At 40.7% G+C, this 21,723-nt stretch overlaps 2 protein-coding genes and 1 non-coding gene across 4 annotated transcripts in view; 2 read left to right on the forward strand and 1 right to left on the reverse strand.

Moving 5' to 3' along the window:
- Positions 1 to 21,723, forward strand: part of MED12L (mediator complex subunit 12L) — a 294,791-nt gene that overhangs the window by 108,136 nt on the left and 164,932 nt on the right. The gene's annotated exons all lie outside the window — the stretch shown is intronic.
- The window catches only part of P2RY14 (purinergic receptor P2Y14), a 50,230-nt gene that overhangs the window by 3,994 nt on the left and 24,513 nt on the right, over positions 1 to 21,723 (reverse strand). Inside the window, exons 1-2 of one of the 2 annotated variants that reach the window (XM_031449337.2) lie at positions 19,046 to 19,398; positions 2,921 to 3,031 (exon numbers count right to left, since the gene is read on the reverse strand). The gene's annotated coding sequence lies outside the window, so the exon portion shown is untranslated. Of the gene's footprint in view, positions 1 to 2,920; positions 3,032 to 19,045; positions 19,399 to 21,723 lie in introns of those variants that run through there. The other variant, XM_064492025.1, reaches the window with a different exon arrangement.
- Positions 825 to 897, forward strand: TRNAA-AGC (transfer RNA alanine (anticodon AGC)). Its single transcript has one exon. It is a non-coding gene; the product is annotated as a tRNA-Ala (tRNA).

Genomic DNA, 21,723 nt, shown 5'->3' on the forward strand with positions numbered 1-21,723 from the left:
AAAGGAAAGATTGTGGAGGACAGTGGGTTCCTCGAGGACAGAGAGTATATATCTTGTTCTTTGTATTTCTGGTGCCAAGTATATGGTGCTTTATATGCAGTCAGTGAAGGGCTCTGTCAGTGAAATTAAGGAAATGTGAGAAAGTAGAATTTGGAAATGTGGAATGTGAAATTTGGTCTCATTGCAAATTAAAAAAAATCATACACTCAAACTTTGTGTGCTACTTTTCACACAGTATCTTGCTTCTGTGTACTCTTCCTGCATGCATTTGGCAAAACTAGAACTATTTCTAGCTGCTCAATTTTGCCAGTCCTTGAACTTTTGGAAGGAAATCTTAGCCCCTGCACACTTGGCTCTGATCATAAAGGGTTTGTAGTTAGCTTGCTTCTTTGTAGGTCTTCTGTGGTCTGCTTTATATTTTCAATAATAAGTGAAGGGGTCACATTTTCTGTTTTTAACTGTCCATGGTGGCAGAGAGGCTGTGTCTAGTAAACAATTGGTCTTGTCCCCTGATAGTAAGGTGCAGCTTAGTCTAAGAGCCCGTCTCCCAGAGCTTGAGAGAATGCTCCCAGGGGTCCCAGTGCTGGGGACTCAGCCCTTCAGTCAGTGTGGTGTGGTGCACGTGATACGTATTCCGTAATTGTTGGATTCACTGGAATTTAAAATATAAAATTGAAAAAAATATTGGATGTCAGTACATTTTAAATCAGAGAGAGATATTAGCTATATAATTACATAGTGAAATAATAATTTCTAGAAATGATTTGGTGAGTACCAAATTTCTCTCCTCATAGAAAAATTATAGAAGGCACCATCTAAGGGTGGGAGGGTATAGCTCAGTGGTAGAGCATGTGCTTAGCATGCACAAGGTCCTGGGTTCAATCCCCAGTACCTCCATTAAAAAAAAGCACAACAACTTATTAAAAAAAAAAAAAAAAGACTATCTTCAGTAATAGTGAAGAATTTCCGGAAATGATTTAGTGAGAGCCATGATTTCTTTCCTTTCCTTCTAGAAATCTGTATAAAGACATTTTCTCAGAGTCTTGTGACTTAGGCCCTCTTGAACTGCAGTATTTCTGCATGTAGCCTGACACCATGGGTCCAGAACCACGTTCTCTGAGTCCTCAGAGTGTCAAGAATCAGCATACACGCCCTTGCGATGCACATCATGCCTCCTCCCTGCTCACTGTGAGGTTGGTGGAAGGGGCTGGCTGACCCAGGCAAACTTCTATCGCAGGAGCGACTTCTGAAGTGAACTGAATACTCAAGGTTTGCGTGGGTCTTTCTCGCCAAACATCTGCTTGCTGTTTTGGCCTGCTTTTAAACAATTGCAGATAAGGGTTTCCATTTTAGGATGGAAACATTTGAGACACATTGGTTGGGGGAAGAAGCAGGGTACCACTGGTGCCTGTGCTGCTGTCTGGTTGGAACAGCGGAGGTGAATTAAAGGGACATTCTACATGAGTAACGAGCTGAAGGTAAATCCGAGACAATTTAGATGGTAATTTTCAAGCTCTCAAGTCTGTCTGTCCTTTAGCAGTGGTGTTGATGGCGGGGCACTGCGTCCTCTGGGTACACAATTCACTGTACTTGGAGTCTCAGTGCAGCAGCCTTTTCTACAGTGATAGTTCTCGATGTGTGAAAAAGGAACTCTCGGAAGGCATCTCAGCAAGGGAGGCCAATTATATATTGAGACCAAAAGGCAGGAATGTGTGTTAGATGATAAATAGGACCAAATAACAGAGACCTGTATCGCTTTGACCTTGTAACATCTGCCCAGTTTCCTCTCCTTATCTTTAGTATAGAGGTGATTTAGTATCCTGATAAAGAGACCTACCGAAACTTCAAATCATTTCACAGATGGAGGAAATAGTCACATACTGATGCTGATTTTATACAATAACATAAAAATAAATAAGTACCAAATAAATCAGAAAGAATGTCTCGGTGTTGGCCAACAACCCTCTGTTCCCCTTCCCAGACTCTCAGCTGATTTACTGTTTCTAAGCAGTCTGTCCCACCCTGTTAAAGATGAGACAGACAAAGGGAGAAAAAAGAGGAAAGGCACCTCTAGATGATGCTTTACCGAAAAAGTGCACGCCAGTTTTTGGAAGTGTAGCCAGCTCTGCCCATGGAAGTTACCTGAGATTACCTCTGAATTTCTGTAGTGAAAGTGCTCATTATGTTAACCTTGAGGCTTCAGGGAACATAAGCAAAGCTCCCTAAATTCTTGAAACTACATTTAAGAAATGTGGCAAACTTTAAAAAAAAAAAAAAAAAGGGACACTTAACAGTATAAGGCTTTAGCTTCTCTTAGGTGAAAATCTCCCTTGTTCCACAAATCCAGGTAAAAGAGAATGAAACGACATGAAATGTTTTATTTAGTCCGTATAAACTGTCACTTTGGATCTTTGGTCACATAATTAAAGAATAGGGTGGAATGGGATTTGTGAGACCAGAAGACTGTTGAAGTGTAACAGGAACCTGTGAATTGCTCTCATTTTTTTTGCACACCTAGAATATGAATGGCCAGTTTTCACTGTAATCTAGATAGTGGGTGCTCTAGTCCCCAATGAAATGTTAGGTCTCAGGATGCTGATGCGTTAAGTGTCTTCAAGTTGTGGAGTATTACCTATCACCTCAGGGCTCTCTCTGGGTAGAATTTAGTTGATGCTGGACCGTGCAAGGCACTGCTCACTCCAGAAATACATTCATCTTAATAAGAACATGCTGTCTTCACTACTCATCTTCTGTATAATTACACATGGTGACCCACTTTTCTCTTATATGTGGACCACCTTCCACTCTTCTCATTGTGTGCTGGAATTCTACTTTCTCTGAAGAAGAGAAATTATTCCTTCATAACATTTTGATGACATTAACAAAGGTCTCGATAATACTAAAGGATTTTTTCAATTACCTTTTGAAAAGTTCTGTCTAATATGAGGTTTCCTTTCAGTGAAGTAATTTAGCCCAGGGAGTGCTTGTCATCTTGAAGTGGCCAAAGTGTTTCTTCACTAATGATCCTGTACTGTAGGAGAAAAATGGAGAATTAATTAGGCTAAACGAACGCCAGAATGTTTTTATTGGAGAAGTATGTATGGTAGCATGGTAGCAGTGTACTTACTTTTTAAACTCATCTTTTATAATTGTGAAATATTTCAACTTGTGCGTTTGTTACTTTGTTTTGGTTGTCACTGTTGATTATTGATTTGATGTAAACCCTTGTGGGAAACTTACAAACTCTTTATTTGAGAAGGTTGGGCATGAAGTGTTTTTAGTTATTTGTTTGTTTGTTTGTTTGTTTGTTTAATGGATTTGGACACTCAAATCAGTTCATTAAATTACTGAAGTTAACAATTGACCATTTTAGCCAGGAAATCATAGGCAGTTTTTTTGTGTGTTTTCTGATTTTTTTTTTTCAAACCTTCACACCATTGGCATTTTGGGTCAGATAATTATTTGTTGTGGATAACTGTCCTCTGCATTGTAGGATGTTTAGCCACATCCTTGGCTTCTAACTATTAGATGCCAATAGTATCATCTCCCCAGGTTATGACAGAAATGTCCTCTGGAAGGCCAAATTGCCCCTGGTTGATAACTGCTGATCTAACGACACTTAAGCTTGGACTTTGCAGAGAAAACACCTGAAAGCAGTATTGTCTGATAGGAAGAGGATGGGTTTGGCAGAATGGTGGTTGGATTTGGTTCTGCCTTGGTCTAGGTTGTCACCTTTCTGAATTCTTTAGGCCAGCCCTTTTTCAGACTTTAATGTGTATACACATTTCCTGGGGCTTTTGCTGAAATGAAGCCTCAGATTCCATAGGTCTGCAGTTGGGTGTAAATGGTGATGCCTCCAGCCCAGTGACTACTCTTTGACTAGCCAATTTTTTTTTTAGACAGTGTAAACAAGGGACATTTAATAAATATTTGGTGAGGAGGGTTAAAAAAAAAAAAACTTCTCTTTGCTGTAGTTGGGACTTCAGGTAGGAGAAGTTACATTATAGGTAGCTGAAATCTAGACTCTTAAAGTTGATTCATTATCGATCTCATCATAATAATCTCATCCTTCTGGTCTGGAAATGTAAATAGATACTTTATGGAGAACAGTGATAAACAGCATCTTAGACTTACCCAGACTATTCCTGAAAGGTCATGAAACTCTCCTTAAAAACAAAGAGATTCAGTTCTCTGTGGTATAATAGTGTATGTGATTCAGGGCAGTACTGAGCACGACCTGGTCGGGCATGAGATAGTCTAACTTCAGGGTGGTGCTTACTCAGAGAGAGGGAAGAAGGAGTGAGGGATGGCGTGGGGTGGTGGGGCTTGAGCTGTATTTGTGGTGTTTCGTCTCTTCAGTTCTGAAACGACTAGGCTTAAATATTACTGTCAATTAACACTGGGTGATTGGGTGCATCGGTATTACCAACATTAACTTCTGTATTTTGTGTACTTGACATATTTCATAATTAGAAAAAATGTGTATGGAGAATGGATTGTTTTCAAATCTCTCTTTAATCAGTATTCACCTATGATGAGGGTTTTCCTTCCTGATCTTTGTTCTGTACTTACACACTGACAGTCGGATGTTTCCTCCTCTCTCTCTACATTCCAGACATGAACGGCTTTAATCCAGGGTGCCCCAGATCTTTTCGTATGAGATAAATATTTGTTTTGTAGATGATGCTGCTGACAATAGCAAATAGTACAGATGTGTGTGGTCGTTGTGTACCTTTCCAAACTTACTAAAGCCATTTTCTTATTACTGCTTTCACCTTCCTTGTTGTAATGTGTGGCTTTTGTCTTCTCTTTTTGGTGCCAGCATAGGGTATCCTAGATGGTTTCCAGAGCCGTCATAATAGGTTGAATAGAAAGGGGATTTATGTATGGGCTACTTACTTGTTCAGTCTTGCAGTCATAGTTTGTGGTATTTTATGTTATTAAATGCTTTATAACATTTTATATTTAAAAAATATTTTATAGTATTGATTAGTATTAATTCTAATACTCATTAGGCTCCTGGCCTTTCTTATTCCATGGTGGTTCAGTATTTTAAAATTTCTTACATCCTGACTCTTGGTCCCGCCTCTCTTTCCCAACATGGTGACTCCTTAGGGCTGTGTAAGCAGTGTCCTTGCTTCTGGGTCATAGACCTGTTCAAGGGGAAGTCATAAGCATGCCAGTTGCTTTCATAGGTGCTACTGTTTTTCCTCTGTAACTGACCACCCTCGCCCCCTTGCTTCTCGAAAACCCGTTTTCTACTTGGCTGCCTCTCAGATTCTCATAGTGGCTATCTGACCCCTTCCCTGCTCTCCCCGCGGCCTCTGTCTGGCCAGTGCTCTCTCTAGGCTCAGCCAGCCAGAATCTTACTTTTTTTTTTTCACCTGAAAGAATGAGCCCCACTTATCTTTTTCTTCATCACCCTGAACATTTAATGTTTGGCACTCACCACACTTCTCAAAGGCTGCCGGGGACCCCGTTTCTCAATTTGTTGCCCTTTCCTCAGTTGTTCTGTCTCCTGGCCTCCCTACAGTAGTGGTTGGTCTTGATTTCCCCTTGATGAACTCTTCTGTTCTTAAGGTACGTTGTAGCCTTTGCCTCTTGCATATATCAGGTCTTCCTTTCTTTGCCAAGAACTTTTGTTAATTTGCTTGCTAAATCAATGCATCAGAGCATGTTTATCAGGCACTGTGGCGATACATCAGGCACAGGAAGACCCCAGGGTAGGGGAGACGGAGCAGAGTGGTACTTCGGGTGCAATAGGGGGCTATTATTGAAGGAGGAGGAACAGAGCGAGTACCTTGCACCTCCCAGTGTCGGGAATGGTGATATCAAGGCAATCTTCTTGGGTCATGTGACGATGAAGGTTGACAAATGATTTGATTTAGCCAGTTAAAGCAGGGGAGGGAGGGAGTGTTGGACGGAGAGAGCTACTGGGCGCACATACCAAGACACGTGAGAGGCAGCACAGCAGGAGGGTTGCCCAAGCTCTTGAGAAACATGGTAGAGCCTTATCAGTGAGTTACTGTTACCATCATTTTGCAAATGAGGAAATGGATGCTTAAAATGGTCAAAATGGTTACTCATTAAAAGTGAATTAAGCAGCTAATAAGTGTCTAGACAGCATTCAAACTTAGGTCTGTTCAGCTCCAAGCCAGGTCTCCTCTACTCCTGAGGGAGCTTGGTGGAAGCGTGTTGTGTGTGTGTCTGCGAGCGCGTGCATGTATGCAGGCCCTTCAGCGTTGCTCTGGAGTACCCCTTTTAGGAGTCATCCAGTATTTTTTTGAGGGAAGGTGCACAGGTGTGTGTGAGTTTGTGTCTGTCCTGTGTTTGATTTCGGTGTTAAGGGTCTGCAAGGTATGAATGCCTTCAGTTTCTCCACTTAGCCTCTAGGTACCCCAGCATAGAGAACCTCTATTATATTTGCCAGTTTTTCAGAAGCACTTTCAGAATGTTTAAAAATGAACGTGTTCCTGACCTGTGCCCTGTCTCCTGCACTGAGTTCCAGGAAGTGTAGAATCGGACCATTCATAACAGTGATTAGAACAAATGACATCAGTCAGTCTGTGGTGAAGGCTCCGCTGCTGGAGGAAACCCGGATCAGCTGCTGTGGTTTGGATGCCACCCAGATCCCCTGCGACCCCGGTCACATGGGGGCTCTGCTTGTTGCTGCTTCTCCCCTTCAGTCAGTTTTCTCTTGCATAGACATGAGGTCTGACTTGATTCTCCTAACTCCTGCCCTCTATGGCCCATTGACTTCACCTTCAGTTAGAGCCTAGGTCAGTGACAAACATGCTTTAATTTAACTTATCATTGGACAAATGCTGTGGTCTCAATTAAAGAATTGAGGAGCTGTGCTGATTCGTTCTCACATTAGTAAAGTCTGCATCCTTTTCTTAGGCTGAATTGCAGACACTTAAGAACTTCCGTTTCCACCAAAGCAGAAGCTCAGCTCTGTCTTGACAGCCAGGCCTTCCTCCTGGGCCCACCTGTTTACAGACTCTCAAATGTAGAAAGACTAAAGATCTGTGAGTTTCTGCTGCAAACACAATCCTTCTTTGACCATGTGTGATGAGAAGTGGTGAGTTAGTATGGATAATAAGCTGATAATGCCCAAACCTAGTTTTTACTTTTAATTCCAGCCACTTCCCTTGAAATACTTTTAGCAGAACTCATAGCAAAATACAAGACTGGCTCCTCTTAGAACTTGGATTTGTCTTCACATCTTGTGGTTATGCAAATGGACCACAGGGGCTGTGGGGGGAGGGGAAAGTGTGCCACAGGAGCCAAACTTCTGGGACCATGAAAATGGTCATCCATCCTTAGCCTCTGTACCAGGAGCTGCATCTGAGTTGTCAGGATGGATTTTGGCAGGTTTTTCACCTACAGTCTTTGGTATAGCCCAGGGTTTCTCAGCCTTGGCACTGCTGACATATTTTTGAATTCCAGCTCTCTGCGGATGAACAGACTGGTGCATCATAAGACGTTTAGCTGCGCCTGTCCACTAGGTGCCAGCAGCACCCCATGATTTAAGACAACCAAAACTGTCTCCAGACATTTTTAAATGTTCCCAAGTTGAGAACTACTGAAATAACCTCTTAGTGGTAGTTGTATCTGGTATCATTTTGATACAGGAAGAGAATTTAGTCAGCTCTCTTACTGGTGCCAAACCTTAACTGTATATTGAGTAACTCAGTGGTATTAAGTAATTCACCTGCCTAGGTCTCAGAATGTGAAGTGGGTTTTCTTTACTGCTCTGTTGGAATAATGGGCAAACAGTACAGCATAATAATTAAAAACATGCATGTTGGATGCAGTTGACCTTGGCTAGAAATATGGCTCAACTGCTTAACAGCTATGATATTGGAATAGTTACTGAGTGCCTCTGTGTTTCAGTTTTTACATCTTTAAAATGATGGGGTAGTAGTTGCTACCTCATAGGGTTTCTATTCCTGTAACAATCAAATACCTGGTGTTGGGCAGTGTATGACTCAGAGGGAACACTGGGGGTTCAGGGAGTGACTCAGCTGACAACAGAATAATGGGATGTCTCTGGGACTCTCAGTCTGCCAGGACTTTCCCTGCATTGGGTTCCTACAGTGTGCCCTGCTTCCCCACATTTATCTGAGGTTGATGTTCTGCACTGCAATGCAGGGCTTGTGGGAGGCACAGTAGATCCTTTGCAGAGTGCTCTGAACCTCCTCGGGTATCTGACCCAGCAGAGCTTGCCTGCGGGAGGTTAGGGCAAAGGCTGTGCTTCTTATGGTCCCATGGTTCTAGTCACGGGAAGTGGCACTCAGCAGTAGAGAGTGAGAGTGAAGTCCTAAGTATTTCATGCTTTCACCCAGCAATGCACGCAAGCCTGAATCTTTGATAAGAGTGATGTAAAGCTATGAAACTCCTGTCTTTAGAGTTTTGGGAAATGATTCCTTTCTCTGGAATTAGATTGAGTTGCTGAGATTCCTGACTTTTTTCCCAGTCTGTTCATTACAGCATTGTTTTGGAATATGTGGTTCTATTCCCTGGGGCCAGGCAAGGAAATGAATCTCTGACCTCTTTTTGCTTCACTGATATGGTGTTTGCATTTCTCAATGAGTCATGCTGTGCTCAGATCTTCAGATCTTGGAGCTTAGGGCTTTGCTAGGGGGATGGGGAACAGATTTTCATCTGAGAAACCAACAGCTTTAACTACTCAGCTAAATATCAACCACTTGTATGTATGTTCAAGATTCAGACTTACATATCTGAAGGAAAAGAATGTAAGTATCCAGGATTTTAGGTGGAAGTAGAAACTAAAGTTTATGTACTTCCTACCTGTTGGAGGAATCAACCTTTGATTTAATAAAATATATTGAGATACTAACTTACGAATTGGGAAATTCTTTAAAGGAATTTGTATTTTATTAAACACAGTCTATAACAACGAAACAGCTGTATTCATTTCAAGATGAGTAGGACTTAAATGTGAGAGATGCATTTTTATGCAGCTTAAAGATGGGGCTCAGAGTGCATATGAAATGGAAGGCCTTTACTGTTAGTGAGTCCTAGGCCCATTCCAGTGGGATCCTTTGCTGAATGTCCATGTCCTGTTTAGATCAATCCATTTGTCATTATTTGATTTCACTTTTCCAACGGATTTCAATATGAGTCCATCAGAAATGTTATAAGGAAGTCATCTCACATCTTGCCGTGACCCAGGGGGGCCATTAGATGCCATTTCATTATTGTCTCAGATGTAATGTCTCTGTGTATGAAATCTGGTATGAAATCTTTCCTTCTGGACCATAAGTTGCATTTCATGCTCATGACCTGCTTGGACCACGACCAGCTTTGTTTTACTCTTTTTTTTTTTTTTTTTCTTTCCTCCAGGAAGCCTACAGTGACTTCCCTTGTAATCTTTCTCCATACTTTATTGCTTTGTTCTTTTGTATTTTCAGGATCTCTGTCTAGCGGCTACTTTCCTTCAAAGTATAAACCCACACCAGTCTTTAATAAAACAAAGTAAAAGCTTGTAGGTCTTGAAGTCATGACACTCTGGTAGCTATAAACTTGCTTTAGCCTTTTCCGATCAATGAGTTTGTCTTGTTTCTAAGTGTCACTGCTCACCAAGAGGAACCAAGACTCTTTGGAGAAATGACTGATTTCTAATCAGGCACAGGGACGATACAAGGCAAGTTGATACCTTGTGGGCAAACAGCAAGGAAGTACTCAGACTAGTGGGGAAACATAAAAAATGGACGTGGGGGCTGACTTGGTGGCACTTCTAAATTCAACAGTTTGGATATCAACAAGAATGACAGTAATAGATAAAAATACTTAAAAAAATGAACCAAACCCAGGAGTTAATAGTGGTATTTAAAAGCCCAAATAAAAAGGGGGGCATGAAGACAGGGACAAGCTCTTCTTTACAGAAGAGTGTCAGCTAGAAAAGGTAGAAGGAATGATAGAAAGTCACCATTTTTCAATCTCAGTCTGATAACTGATTCAGGAAACAATCTAATGGTTGTGAAAAGTCATTCATTGAAAGGTTGTAGGAAAACAGGATGTTCCAGTCTGAAAAGCATCACTCCCAGATCATTTAGAATAACAGAAAAAATGGTACCTTTTCAGCAGGGATATGTGGCAGTTACTGAATGATCGAACTTAAAAATGGGATAACTTGGTATTTTGCATCCCAATATGACTTAGTTAGATGTACACAACATAACCTTGTCAGAAAGCTAATCATGGATAAACAATTGGACAAATTCGGAATGTGGATCGTCCTATAAGACAACCATCCTAGACTCTAAATAAATCAGTGTCATGAAAAGCAAACAAACACAATGGGGTGGGAGGGAGCAATTCTAGATCAAAAGAGACCAAAGAGAAACACTGTGGTTGGTGACTGGCAGCAGTAGAGGATAATGCTGTAGAAATTGTTTGGGGACAATTGTATGAATCTCAGTGTAGACTATTTTAGACAGTATTACTGAATTATCTTAATTTTTTTCCTCAAAATTTCTTTTTCTAAAAAATTTAAAAATTTTTCTTAAAATTTTTTTTCTTAAAATTTTTTTATTATTTTCCTAGGTGTGGCAATGGCGTAGTTCAGTAGGAGAATATTATAATCTTCAGAGATGCATGTTGAAGTATTTAGGAGGGAAGGGTCATGATTGTCTGCAACTTACTTTCAAAATGGTTTAGGAAAAAACATGTAGTAAAAAAAATTTAGTAAAACAAATTGTGTGTATACATGTACTTTTTTGGCTGATATTTATAACTATGTATGCATACACATGTAGATATAGAAATAGATATGTACACATATTTGTATGTATTATGTGTGTGTGTGTTAGTTTTGCGGAAAGGGTCCTGAGCTCGGTACCTGACACACAGCAAATGCATTATCAGTCTTAGACTTCCTTGCTACCCGCCGTACCTTTTCTTCTCAGTTACCTCTGGGAGCTCCTCTGCCTAGCCTTACATTGATGTCTCTCATTCTATTCCTGGCTGCCTTCTTTTCTCTTTCTTCCCATTCTTCTAAGCCAAAGTCATCTTTGTTGAGAATGTTGTTTAAGACTGTCATCCATAAGACAGACTTCCCTTTCATCTATCACATATGTTTTTGGCACCTGTTATCAGGCAGTGTTCCTGGTGATGGGGATCCTGCCCTCTTGGAGCTCAGAGCCTGGTGGTTCTGGCATCAGAGTGGCCTCTTCTCCCTCCCCTCCCTTCCTGGCACCTGCCTTTCCTACAGCCCTGGGTGGTGAGGAGCCAGGTCGCTCACCTCTGGAGGACACGTAGCTCCCACCCTGAGCTAACACTGCCTCACCGTCTCTTTCAGTCTCATCACGCTTTGTAGCAATAGCTGCCGTTCATTGGGAACTTTACCTTATACCAGACACAGGCAGTGCTAATTGCTTTTGAAAATATTTTTTCTTCTTAATGGAATATTTGAAACTTTGAAAAGCATTTATAGAAATATGCTGAAGAACAGCAAAAAGAACACAGCATTGGCCTGAGAGCCAGGACCTTACCAGTGCTCCAGCCCCTACCCTGCTCTCCTCCCTGCTCTGTCCGTCCGTCTCCCTCCACCAGGAGGTAACCCTGTCCTGAATATTGTGTTTTTCATTTCCTGCCTTTAAAAAATGATTTTAATCTATATGAATTCACTGCATTTCATTATAAAAATTGTTCGTGGTGTTTGTAGTCTTCCAGGACTTTTTTTTTTTAATCCCCAACTCAGTATTATGTTTAAAGTTTATCTCTTTGGAAAAGGAATTGGAAAGAGATGGAAAAGGTAAACATTCATTCACCCTATAGCTGAACATTGTAATTCTGAATATATACCCTAGAAAACTCTCTTCCAGAAGCTGACCAAGCATTTACAAGGATGTTCGTAGCAGCACTGTTTCTAATGGCAAAAATGTGGAAATAGCTCAAATGATTATTGACAGGAGAATAGGTTAAAAAATTAAGTGAAATTTTGTGCAGTTGTAAAAATGAACAAACTACTGCGCTTTAAAGTCCTACAGTAGTCCTGAGAAGACAGAAGTAACCCCATTTTATGGTTGAGGAAATTAAAGTCTAGACAGCTTGAATGACTTGTCCAGCGTGTAAGAACTGGTATGTTGTGGAGCTGAGGTGTGGATCCAGTGCAGTGTTTTCCTAAAGCCTTAGCTACTAGAGAATATTGTTTCCTGTTGAAAGACTTGTTTTTATTGGCTTGTCTGTTCCACTGCATGGAGAGAGAGCTTTGTGTTTTCACCTGACTCAGCAAATGGTTCATAGTAGGAGCTGTATGAATTTCCAATGAATGCCTTAAACAGCCTTATTTTACACAGGAAGAAAGCTGTGTAAGGGAGCTTAGTGGCTTGAGCAAGTTCTGGGATGGTCACCAGAGCACTTATGATTGGAACTCAACTCTTCTAAAACCTCAGTGACTGAGCATCCAGCCTTTATGTTCTTCCCTTGGCTCCATCCCTCTAGAAGGTGACTGGGAGAGGCCTGGTGGGTATAATGTCAGCATAACTTGGGTTATCACTTGAGATTATTATTGCCTTAGATTCCTCAGCCAGGGGCCACCATTCTTCTCCTGACAGCAGAACCCTCTCTTCAGCTGTGTGGCTCTTTTACCTGTAATACGAATCTGTCCAGTGCACAGCAGCAGAGGTGCCAGCAAGCTTTCTCTGTCTCTTGGACGTTGCTGTCATGATTAACTTGTGGGAAAAGTGCAGCTGTGTGTGTATGGGGCGGGGGATGTGAAGACAGCAAAGTAGCAGGTACGTGGTAACTTTGGCAAGTAAACCAATACCCCTTGTGAATGTAGATCATTGTGCTGCTTAGTGTTTTGGCCCAGTGGAACTAAAATTGAAAAGAAAAGCAAAAGCCTAACTGCCTAGCTGTCCCCTTGAGCTTTTCCTTGCCTGCCGTCCAGGGCTGGGCAAAGCTCTGAGCAGGGTCATGTTTTTTTCTCTGTCTCAATAAATCGTGAAAGGCTTCTATTCCTTTGCAAACTGATGGGGGCCATTGGCAAACACTACCAACAGAGTTTTGTCAAGCACTGCATAGGAGTAGTGGGAGTACCCAGGTGAACTTACTTCCACATCGTCACCATGGTTTTATTGAAGCCCAGTTCTATAAACATCAAACTCACTGGAGCAGAAGTCCCTGGAGCCCTGGCTTTTGTGTGTGATTGTCTGCCTCTAGCATCTTACTGTGGCTGCCTCATATTGGTCTCTGTTAAAAAGTCACCTCCTCAGGGAGGCCTTCCCTGTTTGCGATACCTAACACAGCCAAGTGCCTACCCAGCACTCTCTAGCCTCTTACTGTCTTTTACTGTGTTTTTCATCTGAGCTGCCTTCATATTTATTTTTCAACTTATTTCCTCCATCATCCTCACTCCTCCCTACCCCCTCCCTTCCTACTATGCCCCCATCTTAAAGGTAACCATTATGAGAACAGAACTTATTTCTCTTGTTCACTGTTAAGTTAGTGCCTGGCATATAGTAGAAGTTCGACAGATATTTATTGAATGAATCTATCTATATAACTTTGGTCAAATTAAGGACTTGATTTACTCAACTGTCAAATGATGAGTCTGTTCATGACCTCAGAGTTGTACAATTTCTATGTGTATAATAGGATAAATGTATAGATATCTTTTTAAGTCTTGGGTGCATAAAATTGGATTAACCATAGTCTTTGGTTTACGTCATGTTCTTATCTAAGGTTCATGCAAGGTTGACTTCAAAAATTCTAATTTTGTTATTTTTAATCATGTTAATAATTTCCCTCAAACTCAGTAACTGAAACAAAAGCCAAGACTTTGATGTTGATAAGCTGCGTGTAAGTGAACGCTCTCCCCTCCCTCCTACATGCCATCTCTCTGGCCAGTGTGTACCCCGAGTCCCTTTTTTTTTTTTTCATTCTCTCGCTGTCTTGTTTTAAATTGTTTTGTAACATCTGTCTGTGTTCCTAAAAGTGTGTTGTATGTATATTTGTGTGTATGAAATTGTGATTTTTAAGAAACATATGTAATCATTTAATGATTTAAGTACATGTCACATGTTGTCCATGTCACTGAGTGTTGCTGTAATTAATTTGTTTTGGTGACTGTAACAGTCCATTGTCTGGCCATGCCTCAGTTCATTCAGTTTCCTGTGTTTGGGATGTTTCCAAGTTTTTGCCCTTAGAAACCATACTACAGTGTATATCCTTGTTGTCTCTTGATGAATATGTGAAAGGGTTTTCTTGTGTGCGTAAATCTAGGAATTAAATTGCTAGGTATATGAATGTTAAACTGTAGGAAATAATACCAAACTATTTTCCAGAGTGGTTGTAGATCCTTTGTGGATGCAAATCCTCTTCAGTGTTGCATATTCTCAGATTTAAAATTTTTGCTTCTGAAATGTTACTACATTGTGTTTCTGATTTACATTTTCATGATCACTGTGATAGGGGCATCTCTTCATATGATAATTGGTTATTTCCATGGAATGTCTGATCGTATCTTTTGTTCATTTTTCTATTGGGTTATTTGTGCTGTTACTGATTTGTAGAAATCCTTCGAGTATTGTTGATACCTGCTTTGTTGGGTGTGTGTATGGTGAATAACATCTCCCAGATTGTAACTTGGCCTTTCTCCTTTAAAGTATTTTTTGATAAACAAATGTTACAAATTTTAATATATTCAAATTATTTTTTTTTCAAATTAGTGCTTTTTGTATCAAAAGAAAAATTTCTAATGTCAGAGTTTAAGATTCTTATAATATGGTCTGTGGAACCATGGGGTTCTGGACACTTTCAGGGGGAGCCGTGAGGTCAGCCCGTTTTCATGTGGTTTGCCTTTGTTACTCACTGTGCTGCCATTTGTACTAATGGGGCAGAAGCCATGGTGTGTAGAACAACCCTGCTGGCACTTCAGCACAGATCAAGGCCGTGTACCCAGCTGTGTGTCCTGTAGTCACTGCATCCCTACTACCATGCAGTCTTAGTAAACAAAAAAGAAAAAGCCAAGTTCACTTTAGAATGACCATGACGAAGTAATATATATTCTTCATTTGATTATATCTTACAGTATGTGTCATTTAAATGTTTTATGTGACATTGTGGGAATTGTTCACAAAACACTTCTGCTGTATATGATGGTTGTTTAGAGGAACTACACTTGAGTGAGTTGTGAGCTAAATTAGATGCTTTTTCCATAGAACACCATTTTTACTGGAAAGAATGATACACAATCTGTAGTCACTCATTTGGCAGACATTTTCTCAAAATTGAATGAGCTGAGCCTTCAAATCAAGGCAAACAAATAGCAGCACTTTCAGTATTCAGACTAAAATCAATGTCAGCATTAATACTATTTTTTGCTACTATATGATGAAAATTATACTTCAAAGTTCTAGGTGAATGTACCTCTCCAAATGACCAGTGATTATGTAGTATAAAACCTAGCAGGGGTAAAAGATTTCTTCCAAGTCCAAGTTACACTAAAGGATTTACTGTAGCAAAAATATTCATTGATATGGATTTAGTTTCTACTTTGCAGCCAACCTTTAAGAAACTGCCACTTTTTGAGTTTTGGTGTGATACCAAAGAAGAAAATCCAGCAGGCTGTTTCTTCCTTTTTCCTATTATATATGTGTGTGAGACTAGATTTTCTTCAATATACTTTAAGTAAAACTACATTTTGAAGCTGATCTAATGCAGAAGTGGATATGAGAATTTAAATGTTTTTGACCGGTTGTTAAAGAGATAAACAAAACTGTAGAACAGTGCCACTTTTCTAACTAAAACCTTTTGGGGAAAATATAATTACATTTCACAAGAATGTGTTATTCATATTAACACTTTATGCTATTTTTGAAATGAAGGAAAAGTAAATATGAGTTTCACAATTTAAATTTCTAATATAGTAAACATTGCAAGGTGTAACTTACACAAAAATCTTCTCTATTTAAGGGATCTTGAGACTGAAAGTTTGACAGTTCTTGGCTAAAATGTATTTTGCTCTATTTTCTAATCAGGTTTTTTTTTTTTAGGGTTTCTTTGCTTATTTTAGTATATCAGCTCTTAATCCATATGTATCCTGAACAGTATGCAGATTGTCTGTGAAAAGTGATTAAATTAAAAATATAAAAGACTTCTCCGGCTACAATTGTAACTCCTACACGTCAGATATCTTTTCATTACCTTTTTTCCTCTTTTCTGGTAAGGTTGTCTGTTTGGTTATCTATCCATCCACCAAACATGTGAATTAAGCAAGTAAGAACTCTCGTGTCTTCCTCCCACCTCTTACTGTATAGGACGCCACCTGTGGGGCTCACAGGCCCTGACCCAGATCTCCAGGCTCCCTAGCTCTCAGGCCCATTCTTCTGGCCTGGAAGCACCGGCCTGCTCGTTTACAGGGGTCACTGATGGTGGTTGGTGCTCAGTGGTCGTGTTGAGACATACTCACTACTTAGGTACTGACATGATGCCCAGTATTCTGTCAGAATGATAGGAGGTAATTGGAGAGAAGTATTCATTTACCCTCATGTTGTGATTTCTTATTTGGCTCCACGAGTGTCAGAATCTAACGCAAGAAATTTCCTGTGGGATTTTACTCTTGCTTAGTACTGCCTCTAACTTAAGTTATTTGCAAGAAAAGGGGAGGGAATTTGATTTTTACTGAGTAGCTCCTATGTGCCAGGTGCTAGCATGTCTCAGTATCCTAGTAGCTTTTGGGGGTGATAGCTTTATCATGATGTTTTATAGGTGATGGGACAGAGGAGGAACAAAGAGGCAAAGAGCTGAAAAACAAAACAATGTAGCTCAAGGTCACAGTAGATTCAAATTCAGCTCTTTGCCCGCAAAATGCCTGCTTTTTCGACCATGCAAAATTGCCTTTCTAAAAATCTGAGTCCCAATAATATTGACTATTTTATACAAAGTGATTGTTGTCATTGTTGTATAAATACCTAGTTAAGGGGCAGAGCAGCCCTGCATACTCTTGGATCTCCAGCTTGTGTTTATGTATAAATTACAATTTTTGTTGGATACACTTATCTCCTTAGATCAGAGACAAGGTGGGGTAAGTGAAAGGGCACTGGGTTTGAGGCCAGATGACTTTTTCCTTTAAGTTCAGTCCTTGGCCCTTACTAGCTGTGTTATCCTGTTTGAATCACTGACCCTCTCTGGATTCCAGTTTCCTAGTAGGCAAAACAGAGCCAATGATAGAAGTCCTTTTCCAGTGTAATTTGGCTGCTAGAAACACCCAATTTTGATAACAGTATCTGTGCAAAGGCTTTAAAAGCAGAGGAGTGCCTGTGGGGATGACCAGAAGTCCTGACTCTCACTAGCAGGTAAAATTACAAAAACCGTCATTGCTGGTGTTTGCCTCACCCGTGCACTTCTGGGGCTGCCTCTCGACACTGTGTCGCTTTTCTTTTTTAATAAGTCGAGCATTTAAATCGCTGATATTTTGACTGTTTTTTTATCTACCAGATGAGTCAGTTTTATAGGTTAATGCGGATACATTTAACGGTCATTAGTGAAATTGCATAGAAGCAGTTAAATCTATATAATTGTACCGAAGGGCATGTGGCTAAAAGTGAACAAGCCTAGATCTTGGTTATGTTTTACAGAACAAACTCTTCCTCTGGATTTTCTTTCCCGGGTTATCTGATGGCACGTGCGAATCCCAAGTAGCCAGTGAAATGTTTGATGTTGAAGAAGCACGAAAGGCCTTAACGTGTCTTCCCCTAGAATGAGTGGGGCGGATGCAGAGAGTTGGCTAGAACGAGGGGTTGCAAATGCCAGTCTCTCCCTTTTAATTATGTTAAGTGTGAGATTCTTCCTGTATGTCTAAATACGTATATACAGATACATGTATTTTCTCCTGTGAATGCTTTTTTTAAGCGAGGAGAGCTGGCAGGAAAGTTGGTAGGTGTAAATATGCATTAGAGAGAAGACTTCAGTGGTTGTAGTTTCTCTGTCTAGAGAGTCATTTATTAAGAAGGAAGAGCCGCAGCTGCTAAAAAAATACTAAATGTAGTGATTTAAATTTTTTTTTTTTGGTGGCAGAGTGGGGAGGTGTTTGTGGTTGGTAAATTATGCTTTAAATCTCTGCCTTCTTTAGTGGCAGTGTTCTTACAATTTTTCCAGAAAATGGGGCTCTTTAAGAAAAGATTTTCTTCTTTTGGGCTGGGAGATAAACTGGAATGGATTCTAAGCATGAATCAAGTTTTAAAATTATCTATTACTTTAGATTTTATGGAATTAACTACTCGATTTCTAGAAAAGCAAGCAACAGAATAAGTTCCACAAGTGATGGGCTTTGTCGTTGCAGTCCGCAGATTAAAACTACCAGGGCTTGATATTTAAGTGTTTTATGAAATCTCTGAGGAAGAAATCAGAAGTTAAGAATCAAGGACATGAAAATCAAAATCTAAAACATTAACAAAAGCTAATACAGCGACTATGAGGCTTATTTAATCCCTGTTCCTTTCCTTTGAAAATCAATGGTGACTCACCGTTAAATCCACACCAGGAGCCCAGGAGTTTAGCTTCTCAGAGAAGACTTTAAATGCTTCCTCCCATTTTCAGTTTTTAGTGAGGTTGTGGCCTTTTGTGCTCTTAAACCAAACCTTCTGTTTTTCCTTTTTTTTTTCCCCCTATCCAGTATTTGAGTTCTTTATCGAACTCCCTGGGCTCTAAGGATGACGTCGTGACCCAGCTGTAACTGTGCTCTCTCTTCACCAGATCCAGAACTGATTTTAACTCACTATCCACATACACACAACACTTTTACAAGCAATACGATTACAGATTTTTAAAAATAGGAATTTCCAAAAGCCCACGCACAAGCTCATAAAAGAAAATCCTGCTTCATGGAATTAAAAAGAACATATACAGGGAAAAGTTAATCGAAACTGCATTTAGTCTTTGAACCTAGAAAAGCCATTCTGTCCATTAAAAAAATAATAATAATTTAGGACGTTATGAGCACAGAAAGCCATTTTACATGGGAATTACAAATATTCTTTAAATAAGCTGCACTGAATGAACTTTTCCTACTTACCAATTTTTCTAGTCTCTTACGGTCTCTGAAGGCAAGGTCGGATCAACAACTGAGTGTAACATCTGATGTTGAGGGAAATACTCTTTGCTTTCTGCCTGGGCTGCCCGTGTTGACCAGTGGGAAGTGCTGCATTAGCTCTCAAACAAAAACATTTAAAGTGCTCTATGAAATGCTGACATCTTGCCAGAGGCTAGAATGTCAAGTACCACAGATGTCCAGTCCCCTTCAGAGCCCAGCTCTCCTACGTGCTCGGGTGAGATGGATCTGCCTGACTTGTGCTTAGGGTGGCAAATGACCAAGGCCTGACTGGACAGTAACTGGTATGAAACCGGGTGCAGAGAGCACGGTGGGGGGAAACCGTGTGAGTGAGAGCCTGAACCAGCAGGAGGCTCAGTCTTCCCCATGCCTGGCTATGACCTCTTTTTGTGAAGCTGCTGTAGGAATAGCTTCTGTATTTATCAGGAAGTATTTTCAACTTGTAATTTGCTCCGCTTCCACTAACTCCTTGAAAATTGTTGGAAAACCGAAAAATATTTGAGAGTAAAACAGACCAGAACCTTGGCACTTTCTGTACCAGGGGATGCGATGGGGAGGGAGGCTGTGCCAGTGTGTGTTCACCTGAGAGTCTTGATCAGTGACGGGCAAGATCACTATCCAATGAGAAGAGAGATGGGAAGGCCCCCAAAGCTGTCTCCTTTGGACCAGGGTGGTTTACCCTCTAGCCTGACCCTCTTCTAGGGAACGGACTGCTCTGCTGGAAATAATACCCTGACGCACTCCCAGCCTTGAATTGGCGCTCTTGGGTCTCGTAGTTTTCCTTCAGGTTACCCCTCCTCTTAAATCTGATTTTGGAGCACCCTGTTTGGCCTTAATTTCTGACTTGTTTCCTTACTTAACAAACTGTTGCCAAGATTCTTTCCTCTTCCGTAGTCCTCTGGATTCATGCAGCCATCATTCATCTCAGGAGGACGGGCCTGCGTCTGCATACTCTTGTCTTCTTCAGACTTCCAGTTTGGGACCTTCATCAACTTTACTCATTTTACCAGCTTCTTTCTCTTTTTCTTAAGATAGTGTGCTCATTATCAGTCCTGCTTATTCTCATTGTCAGACAAAATAAAACAGAACCCCTGAAAGCTCTGATTGACCTTAAGTCCCTTTTATCTGGCACTACCACTGGTCACCCAAGCTGTAAACCGTTAAATTCTCCTTCACTGTCTCATCACTAGCTGGTCAAACACCAAATCTAAGTATTTCTTGTCTATGATTCCCACCAAACCCAAGGTCATTTTTGTCCTGTACGCCCTTCCTCCAGTCTGTTCCCCCACCTTGGTGTCTGCCCTCCAGTCACCTGCGAGCAGGACCCCTGTGAATTATAAGCATGGCCGTGTCTTTTTTTGTAGGTCCTTACTGCTTACGAGGTCTTGCTGTTCCTGGGCTGTGTGACTGACGCTCCTCCGCTGACACTGCTTGCCCTGAACTTCACGTCCCGGCAGCGCTGACCTCTTTGAACTCCCTGCAGTTATCTATGGCCCTTGGGCTTATGCCTTTCCCTCTGCCTGCAGTAATTTTCTGGAATAATTTTTCCTTCACCTATTGCGTCCTGAATTTGAATTGCGTTTCTGAAGTTTCGGTGTCCTTGTACAGTTTTCCCCGTTGTCTGAAAGCAGAGCGTTCCTGTGAAACCTTCGTAAGCCGGAGTGGTGTAAAGCGAAGAGGCGGTTACCTTGGGACACGTCTTGCTAACGGGTGCACAGGTGCTCACGGTCGTGGTTCGAAGCCACGGCGGCTTGATGCTGAGGTGCCCAGTGTAGTTCCCGGGGAAGGAGCTGGGGTGCCACTCTCACTGCGGGTGCACCCTGCCTCTGTAATGACTCCCTGCAAAGTAAATGCTGAACGCTATTTTCACTATTTTTGCTTTTCGTCTTTTTTTCATAAAAGCAAAAATCCCTTTTGGATTTCTTTTGGTTACTAAAAACAGGTACTAATGTAGGTGTTTTGTAAAAGTGAAGTGTAAAGTGAACTTTCGAAAAGCAGAGGTGATACCTGTACTCCTGTCTCAATTTTTATTATATCCACGTACCGTCTTCTCTATTATATCTGATTTTTGTTTACATGGAGTCTCCCTAAAAATTAAATGTGTAGCTTCACCCTAAGCAAAAATGTCTTTGAAATGGTAGATTTTAGGGGTTTAGTCTTTTGATTTAAGTAATTTCATAACTATTTTCTGAGTCCCATTCTCCTGAGTGTTTCTCAAACCCATGGAAACACTGCTTCAGACATAGTTCTGCCTGCCTTTCCTCTGTGAAGCTGTTCTTTCTTCCAAGTTTTCCTTCCAACGCTTGGTATGTTTCATAAATGAGACTTCTAAACATTGATAAAGACCAGAGTAGAAGTGAATATGCTCACTTGTATTTTGAAGGCTTGTGATCCATGATACAAAAATAAACTAACTTTTATAAATACTCAGTTTGACATGCAGGAATGTCTTTGTTTATAATCCAGTAACTACTAGAACTAGCTCAGATACAAAGAAACGTTGAATCAAATGTGTATATTTTCAACAAAACCAGTATTTGGGGCAGTGCAGATCCAACTGACTTTAATTTTATGGGATTAAATAATGATCGTGATATTGAAAGTAACAATGCCACATGAAAATGCTAAGGGGGGATTTTTTT

Source organism: Camelus dromedarius, chromosome 2, assembly GCF_036321535.1.
Source record: "Camelus dromedarius isolate mCamDro1 chromosome 2, mCamDro1.pat, whole genome shotgun sequence".
Lineage (NCBI taxonomy): Eukaryota > Metazoa > Chordata > Mammalia > Artiodactyla > Camelidae > Camelus > Camelus dromedarius.